We start from the raw sequence: 10,091 nt of genomic DNA on the forward strand, positions 1-10,091 counted from the left end.
GATGGGTTCTGAATCAGCTTTGGACCATTATGTTGCATATAGCTTTGGGCTCCGGTCAAGTTCGGGTGATATAAATATATATATATATATATATATATATATATATATTTAAAATGTTACTTTCTCTAACTGCACCAATCGTCAGCATTCATGTGTGTTTTGTGGTGCAGGTAGTGTAGATACGCACGTCAGGTTCAGTCGGGTTTGGTTGAGTCAGGTCTTAAAGACCAGGTTTAGGCCATAGTTTTACACTCACAGAGAATTCTAAACACAGTTAAAATAATATGAAACATGCATACCATTTTTGTTTTAGATCACAGTATCTTAAAATTTGGATGACCTTTGCTCAAAAATATGATTTGCAGTCAGATTACGAGTTTGTATGAGTTTGTATGCCTCCCACTTTGATCTGTCAGCACAGCAGCTGCTCTCCAGGCTTCAATAGCATCCACCTCGGGATTTCTATTCCAGTCCCTGATGGGCAGCAGGCGATGCTAACTGAAGCAGGGGAATCCTCCAGCCTGGATATAAAAGGACCAGACTCGGCAGGAGGGACTGGATTTCAAAAACAGAGGGGAGATGGCTGGCTGGGGGGGGAGGGGATGAAACAGACAAAAAGAGAGAGAAAGAAAAGAAAGGCATCAAGGACAGCGAGTTTCATGTTACGGGATTATATGCAAAGCTGAATAGCTGTTGCTGACAGGTGATACAATTAAAAAGATTTAATTCAGATAAGAGTTTTCTTTACATACATATGATACATCCAAAGTCTACAAGTCAGTATGGAGACCCAAACTGTTCAATACTGAATAAATATTTACCAGTAAGACTTTATAATATGTATTTGTCAAAATCTGTTATAATCCTATTTATTTTACGTTTTTTCCTCTGCTTCTTGTCACTGATTGTGATTGTAAGTAATATTTCTAGTATTTATTTTTATCCACATTATATAGAAACAGTAGTTAGCTTAAGGTATCATTAAAGCTGTATGGGATTACTTGTTTTGGTTAAAACAAGCTTTTGACTTACCAATATTGTAGTTGTGAACTTGAATTGCTTAAACTGTTTGGGGTTAACTGGAGCGTCACGCAGATATGGTGTGGTGTGGTTCCAGAGCAGATGAATATTAATTGATTGATTGATTTTTATTTATGGATTTTCAGACACAGAACCACAACAAGTCAAAAGGATAAAATGTGAAAGTGAAAACACTTATTTACATGGTCCCAAGATGTTAGAAGACAAAGAAAACACAAAGAAACACAAGGCATTAAACATAAAACACTAAACCACAGAATCCTGAATCCAAAAGCACATCACCATTTAAGAAATAAAAGATAAACTCCCACTTCAAAACAAAAACAGCTAAAGTAACAATATCATCGCAAACCTAACCTGACTTCTATAAGCCCCTCTCATATTTAAAAACTTGATATGAAGCGGAAGGCTGTTCCACAACATGGTGTAAAAAAAAAAGGAACTTCTGGTTATGTTATTTACTCGTGGCTCTTTAAATGAACACACACTATTCTGAGTGTGGACCATTGTTATCTGAGAGCACAAGTATTGAGGAGCACACCCATTGAGAATGTTGTACATATGATGCAGCTTCTGTTGTTCTACTCTGGGCTGTACACCACATATTGCTGCTGTTAATGTCCCAGTTTGAGGTGATAACTGCAGAGGACAGGTTGTAACTGCTAGGAACGTCTGGGAGATCACTATCTTATTGAGGGAATGAGAGCAGTCCTGTAGGAATAATGGTGAATAATGTGCACTAGGACTGCCAGAAGCATTACCCACGCTCATACGCTCAACTCTATAGTGGTAATGAATAATCTGATCACGGAGTCAAGTTGAATTTCTACTCCTCCTGCATTATTTTCCATCTGAAAATGTGTTGACGACATTCCAGTGCTGTGGAAAATGTGCGTGATGAACAAAGTGAACAAACAGACATTGATTAATTTCCAGAGCCATATAAACTAGCACATAATCCTAGGAGGGGCTGAGGAACGGGGATGTGGGGTTGAAGAGGTATGAGTGGGCTCGAGTATATTTTTCAGCCCCCTCAATGTATACTGTATGTTTGGGTCACTTTTACATATTCATAGAAGTTCAAATCTGTAGCTCCAATGAGACAGATACCTATCTGGGCGGCATGGTGGCGCAGAGGTTAGCACTGTCGATGGGAGGTGAAGCTGGTTAGAGTGGGATGGGGGTTCGATCCCCGCCTGTCCCCTCATGTCAAAGTGTTGAGCAATTTCCCGATGGAGACCAGCACCTTGTGTGGCAGCTCGTTCGCCATTGGTGTGTGAATGAGTGAGTGAATGGGTGAATGAGACTTAGCTGTAAAGCGCTTTGGGAACTGTGAAGGTTGAAAAGTGCTATATAAGTGAGACCATTTACCTTGCTGTAATAATAATTATAATAACTTTATTTGTAATCAAAGATACAATAGCCCATAGTGCTTTACAAAACAGGATTAAAACGGTGTAAGGCAATATACAATAACATTAAATAAAACATTTGATAACAATACCAATAAAACCAACAGGAAAATACAGAGGGATCCAAGGGTAGAGTAGTCAACAATTTAGGGCCATAACAACAGATTTCCTGTGGAAAATAGCTTCTTAAGGAAACAGTGGAGGATCTGAGAGTTCTTGTTGGGACATAAAATGAAAGGCAGCCGTTGATATAATAATCTAATTTTATATTTTTTTATATTTTATATTTTTTATATTTTTTATATATTTATATTATATTTTTTTAATATCTAATTTTGGTGAAGAAATTGGGTTTTCATCACCTTATTAAAATGGTAAACATAATCTAGAGTCTACAACCACTCCCAGATGTGTAACTTGTGTCTTAATCTGTTTGAACAGACAACTAAACATTGAGTGCAGTGTCTGTCTTTCTTCCTTTTCTCTCTCATCCAAACATTTATGTCAGTGAGACAGGTAATAAGAGTCTGCACTGACAGAACACAAGACTCCAGGAAGACGAGGGGAGGCGGACTCTGTGTTTACATCAATGATGCTTGTTGCTCAAACGCAGTCAAAGTTGATGATGACAGATGTTTTTAATGTTAAGATGTCGACACTACTATCTGCCCCGCGAGTTCACTAGTGTTTTTGTTGCTGCTGTTTACATTCCCCTAGACGCAAATTCAAAAAAATTATTACAGGAACTGTAATCAGCAGTCACTGGTGATTTTAATCAGACAGACCTCAGATCTGTTTTACCTAAATTCCATCAGCATGTCCACACCCCCACCAGGGGTAACAATACTCTGAACCATGTTTATACACATCTTATTCACATCTCCACCCTGGTAAAGAAATTCTTATGTTGAGTTCTTGTTAACTTTCACAGAGGAGCAATAGAAAGCATCCTGACTGGAATTATTACAAACTGGCATGGTATGTGCACGGCCCAGGATAGGAGGGCTCTGCAGCGAGTGATTAAACCATCCAGAACATCATTGGTACCCATCTACTGAGCATCAATGATATTGGTAAGGTCAGGTGAGGTACCCAAAGGATACTAAAAGACAATAACCACCCCAGTCACAGCCTGTTCACCCTGCTGCCATCTGGCAAGTGATACAGAAGTATCTGCTTCCGTACCACCAGACTACAGAGTAGCATGAAGGGACAGCTTACATTTCATTCATGTGAATTTTGTCTGTGCAGTACCTCAATCAAGTTTGTGCTGTGGTAAACATGCAAATTCCGCTATTTTGTTGCAACAGCTTATAATAACAGGGATGAGGAAAGTGTTACTACTCACAGTGGAACAGTTGAAGTGGGATAGGAACTGACAGTTAAGTCTGTGGATAGACTAGGCAGGATAACTGTGGTTTCAGTGTGACTTAAGCATCACTTAAGTTCCTTGTTGCAGGGTAGAGGTTGTTTACCTTCTCTATTTGGATGTAGTCCATCACCAGCGAAGAGATGGGGATGGTTCCAGGAAACAGCATAATTGAAGAAAAAGAAGGAATTCTGATTTTGCTGCAATATCCTCTGAGCCAAATGTGCAGCTTGCGGTTCAGACTTAATGTTACATCCCCAAACCAGAGGAAAAGGAGCTTGGGGGGTGTTGAATTAATGTGGAGTACCTGAGCCTGGGGATAAAAAAACGTTTCTGTCCTCGGAATGTAAATGTGCGGGACCATGGGGGAGCAAACCACAAGACCCTTTGGATGGGACAAAGTCACAAATATCATTCCAGGTAGAAAATATAAACATAGATAAGGAAGGTAGATACGTCGTGGTGATTCACTCTAATAAATGTATACAGTCCACCACAGGAAGACCCTAACATGTTGAGTAAAGTCATTAAAACAATAGCTTCCGAAAGTAAAGGCACAGTAATATTAGGTGGTGATCTAAATTTCATTATGTGCCCACAACTGGACACATACACAAGTAAGAGACAACATAGTGCAATCCAAGCAGCTATGTTATGAAAAGAGCATCAACAGAAATAGTCTTAATAGACAGCTGGAGAGCACTACACCCTGATGAGAGTGATTATACATTTTACTCCAATCCTCATGACTGCTACTCCAGGCTTAATTACTTCTTTATGTTAAAAAATGACCTGTTTAGGTAAAAAGTTGCACAATAGATAACATTTCATTTTCTGACCTGCATCACCCTAGTTATTGATGTTGGCCTAGAGAAGGGAAGATCAATCTGGAGAATGAACACCACTTTATTGCAACAATTTGAAAAATAAATTACAACAAGTGATTAAGAATTATTTAGAAATCAATTAAATAGAGGAGAATGATCCTACCCTCTGGGAAGGGACTAAAGAAGTTATCAGGGGTGAAATTATGTCTTATGCCTCCTTGGTGGCACAGTGGTTAGCACTGTCGCACGGGAGGTAAAGCTGGTTAGAGCGGGTTGGGGGTTGGATCCACGGCTGCCCCCGTCATGTCGAAGTGTCCTTCAGCAAGACACTGAACCCTAAGTTGCTCCCGATGGAGACCAGCACCTTGCATGTCAGCTCGGTCGCCATCGGTGTGTGAATGTGTGTGTGAATGGGTGAATGAGACTTAGCTGTAAAGCACTTTGGGAACCGTGAAGGTTGAAAAGCGCTATATAAGTGAGATAATTTACCATTGACTTCAAAAAGAAGGCACAGGAAAAAGAGGTTCTACAATTGGGAAGCAAAATTAAATCTTTGGAAAGAGAACACAAAGCAAGAAAGGATTTGGCTAGTCTTAATGAACTAAAGCAAACATGCAGGGCGTTAGATAATTTACATACAGAAATGGTTGAAAGGTCTCTGATATTTACCAAACAGAAATATTATGATAGTGGTCCGAAAGCTCTTAAACTCCTTGCATATAAACTTAAAAAACAAGAAACAAATCTTATTCACATATTCAATTATTCAATAATCAGACGAATAAAACAATTACAAGTAAGAAAGACATAGCAGAGGAATTTGCTAGATATTACAAACAGCTGTATAGCCCAGACCAGATCAGTCCCTCTGCCCACGATATTGCAGAACACATAGCAAATCTCAAGCTGCCACAAGTTACTGATGAGCAAAATACAGAACTGACCTTTATTAGAGGAAGATGTAAGGGGAGCAGTGAATAAACTTTTATAAGGAGTTTTATGAGGAATTCAGAGACCAGCTCATCCCACTCTTGACTAAGACATTTAACTGGGCACTACAGCAAGGAATTTGGACAGAAACATGGAACAAATCAATAATTTCAGTTATATATAAAGAAGGGAAACCGCCTTATATAGACCTATATCACTTTCAAATACAGATCAGAAAATACTTAGTGGAATCTTAGCGGACAGACTTAAGAAGATAGTTCCAAGTATTATCAATACAGATCAAACAGGGTTATTATGGATAGGCAAATAGCAGATAAAGTCAGGCGCACTTTAAACATCATGGAATATTCTAAAAATACACAAAGACAAACAGTGCTTCTCACCCTCGATGCAGAAAAGGCTTTTGAGCGGGTCCTATGGCCTTAACTCTTTGAATCGTGTAAAGGCTTTGGCTTTCATAATACATTTCTTAATTGGCTGAAAGCTATCTATCAAAAGCCAAAGGCATCAGTTAGAGTCAATGGAACAATATCACAAGCCTTTGGCCTGCGCAGAGAAACCAGGCAGGGGGACCCTCTGTCCCCTTTAATTTTCACTATTAGCATTGAACCGCTAGCAGAGAGTATACGACAACAGAAAGAGACAGAGGGGGTAACAATAGCAGATCAGGAACATGAATTGGCGCTATATGTGGATGACATTATTCTGTATATTACATAATTATAAATTATAAATAATTACACGCAATTGGTATCAAATAAATTAACCTCAAATACAGACATCGAGAAATTTGATCAATCAAATACACACTATGGAAAGAATAACATTCATATTAAGAAACCAAAGACACATAGCAGATAATAGATGGAGTAAATGGACTGAAAACAGCAATCAGATGAACTAAAATTGAACTTTTTAGTAAGGTTTAGGTGAAGACTATGTAACTGTAGTTGTGATGCTTTTCTACATTGCTGTTCATACTGCTACTTTTACTTATTTATTGATTTTTGTCTTTCTCTCTTCTCTTGGGAGTAGATCTGACTATAAGCCTAAGTAAGAGGAAAATTATGAGTCCCTCCTTTCGATGACTGTTTGACAATCAGCTTGTACATATTTTCTAATTAGTATGAGATAATCTTTATAACATTTATCTTTGTTATGATCATCATTATTTTAGTGAATCAGTGAATTCATTGTTATTATTATTATTAATACTGTTGTTGGGATTAGTGTTGTAATTATTGTTATTGTTGGTGACGGTGATGATAATAATAATTATTGCTATTATGTAATTTTATTTTATTTTATTTCTTTTTGTATTATTATTATTTTGTGTTTGTTTGTTTTTTGCACAAATATCAATACTGGATCTATATAGGATGTCTATGTTCTTTGATGATATTGCACAGTGATGTGAGTTTGTAGCACAGTGAACAAAGAATGTACAAGGATGAAATAAGTCAATGAATAAAAAGCATATAGAAAAACAACCCTGTAGTATATCCTGAAATATACAAAAGAACAAAAGTTCCAATCTGTAAAGCGCTTTGGGAACTGTTAAGGTTAAAAAACGCTATATAAGTGATGTCCATTAACCATTTACCATACTTATGTATTGTGTATTATAATACATATTCTAAAAAACATTATTATTGTAAGTTTAACTGTGACAAAAAAAATTAAAAGCAAGTTTCAAATTGCAAACCACGGTTCTATTTTCTGATCAGCAATTTGGATGTGTTGGGAGGGTGTCTTATTGTCAGACACTTCGCTGACACAAGAAAGAAAGTTCATTCTTGGAAACAGCAGTTGAGAAAAAAAAATCTTACCACAAGGTTCAGTGTCTGTTTTGGAGCTTTTGATCACATGATCTTCATCACCAGGAGGAGTTTGCCTTAAAGTGCTCAGAAAAAAAGGACAATTGAATATCTGCAGTTCCATGACAACTTGGTGTCATGTCATATGAACAACTTAATCAAAAGCTCCAGAAGAATTACTTAATGGGCCTTGTGGTTAGTGAATATTTCCTCAACCGTATGTTTTTCAGATGGCAGTAATGTGAAGTATATACAATTTATAGTCATTGGACTAAAAGATGAAAAACCACACGTATGTTCCACTAACTGTAATAACCCAGACGAGAACAATAACCCATAGTCCATGTGTGAGATGGTGATATTGAGATGGTCCTCTCTGAGCTTTGAACTTGGGATGCTCTCATTCCCCATCTCTGACTCCCGCTCTGGAATGGGCTAATGTCAGGTTCCACTGAGATCTGACAGCTCTTTCTTCTCTTTCTTATTTCTGTCAGAATTACCTCATCCAACACCATGACATCACCTCCTCCAGTATGTTGTTGCTAAAGAGCATCCAGTCTCCTGTGTAGGTGCTGATGAATCTAGGGACATGCACACATCGTTGCTATATAGTGGCTCAACCTGCTGCCCCTTGTATAAATTGATAATTAATTGTGAATAACATCATAACAGCAGATAACATATTGAAGAATATAATAATATAATATAGTAATAAAAATTACTTTGTAAAATGCCTATACTATAATAAAAATATTAAGCACATAATAAGTTTTTGCAAATAATGTAATAAGTTGTTACATTTTTGAATGGTTATAACTTTATGATTACCTAAATAAAACATTTAAGTGTTGATGGTTAGTCTTGAAGAGTTTTTAAACAACCTAAAAATGTGGTTGTATCTATGTGGCAGAAACCCGGTCTCATTTCCCAGCAGCAGAACCTTGTCGGCATCTTGTCCACGCATTGTAACCAACATGACTGGCTCTACCGGTGTGTGGGAAGCCAGTGAAGGATGATGTCCTGGTTTTGGTTTAAGTTTTGTTTGTTGTGCTTTGAAAAATATTACATAAAAAAAATTCAACAGCACCCTTTTTTCCCCAGAAATAATATCCCCCGAATAATCAACAGGACACAATATCAACAAGTGATTCCTGTGCGACATCAACTTCTGGGTTGCCATGTTGGGGAAAATCTCTCTGGCTAGTGGTTCATTCTACTCAAGCGGGACTCTTATCTTTTTAGCTTTTAAATAAATCAGAAGACTCTTCATATGGACCACTTGACCTCTGATCTTCTGGATAACAGCTGCAGAGCATCTGGACCACAATCCATTTATATTGACATTTACAACTGCAGATTGGATGGATTGTTGTAACAACCCTTTAACGGTAGACTCATTACAGGTTAATGAATGAATGAATTACTTACCAACATTTATGACAGCTTTATTAACCGAAACACACATTCATGTTTTTATTAACACATTACATTGAAACAGAGCACACTGATTGAGTCAACATAATGGGAACTTCGTAAGTTAAAAAATTAACAATACCCTCCTGTCCTGCTCTCTCCACAAGTGTTCAGTGTTCAGTGTTCAGAGTCAGCCCAACTCCATGCTGAGTCAGCCATGCTTTTTTATTGAATTAATACACCAGGCAGATAAATCACATTGAATTTGTGTAAGATAATCAGGAAATGTGGATTGTTGGGCTAATCATCACATTTATGTCACCCAATGCCTGTATAGTATTTCTGTTTTTTCCATTGTTTTCTCTGTGCATTTGTGTGCCATATTATATATAATGAGTATCACCAAGAGTTAGAGGTAGAGGGGGCAAGAGGGTAGAATAATGTCAATGGTTGTAAGGAATACAGTCACCCTTCACCTTCATTCATGCATTTTCATTTCTCTGCATGGTTATTATACCTCTGCGTAGCAGAAGTCTGTCCCAGCAGTGGAAGGCAGGTTTCTAGTTTATTATGAGCAATTTACAACGATTAATATATAGACTGTAGGAAAGAACCCAGAAGAACATGGAGAGAAGAACATCAACAGTAAGGCAACAGTCCCCCACTGTCCTCAACTGTTTCCCCATGTCATGATGTCATCCTCTAACCTCCAGTGCTGCTCCACAGAGGACTGGCTCCTGCCAGCAAGGCCAGGAATGTTGGACTGTTTGTTTTGAGGTTGTGAAAAACACTCCGAAGCATTTTGGGGAAATTCACAACACTTGCAAGTCAAACTCTGCTTAAAGGCAAACACTGTTATGCAAGCTGGGAAGGGGGAAAAATCTGGAAGGCCCATCACTACATGTTTTTACTGTGGAGTGTGCTCACCTTAATCACTGAAATGTATCATGTCAACCATCCACAGCTAGTGTGTGTGTGTGTGTGTGTGTGTGTGTGTTTTATCCATCAGTTAAGCAGAGAGGAGCCTCATGGCAATGGTACGCTCAGGTGAGCCATCTGATTTAACTGTGACCCTGCAGAGAACCATTTATTTTTCTCTTGTATAAGGTAAACAGATGATGCTCTTAGCTGAAATCAAAATCAAAATCTGATGAGGGCAGTATCATCTGCCATAGCAGAACCATGATACTGGTTGTTGCAACAACAGGTTTCAGAACTCAGTTCTGTATTTTTTTTTTTTTTTCAGAATCAGGAACTGTTT

This window comes from Enoplosus armatus, chromosome 9 (genome assembly GCF_043641665.1).
Source record: "Enoplosus armatus isolate fEnoArm2 chromosome 9, fEnoArm2.hap1, whole genome shotgun sequence".
Taxonomy (NCBI): domain Eukaryota; kingdom Metazoa; phylum Chordata; class Actinopteri; order Centrarchiformes; family Enoplosidae; genus Enoplosus; species Enoplosus armatus.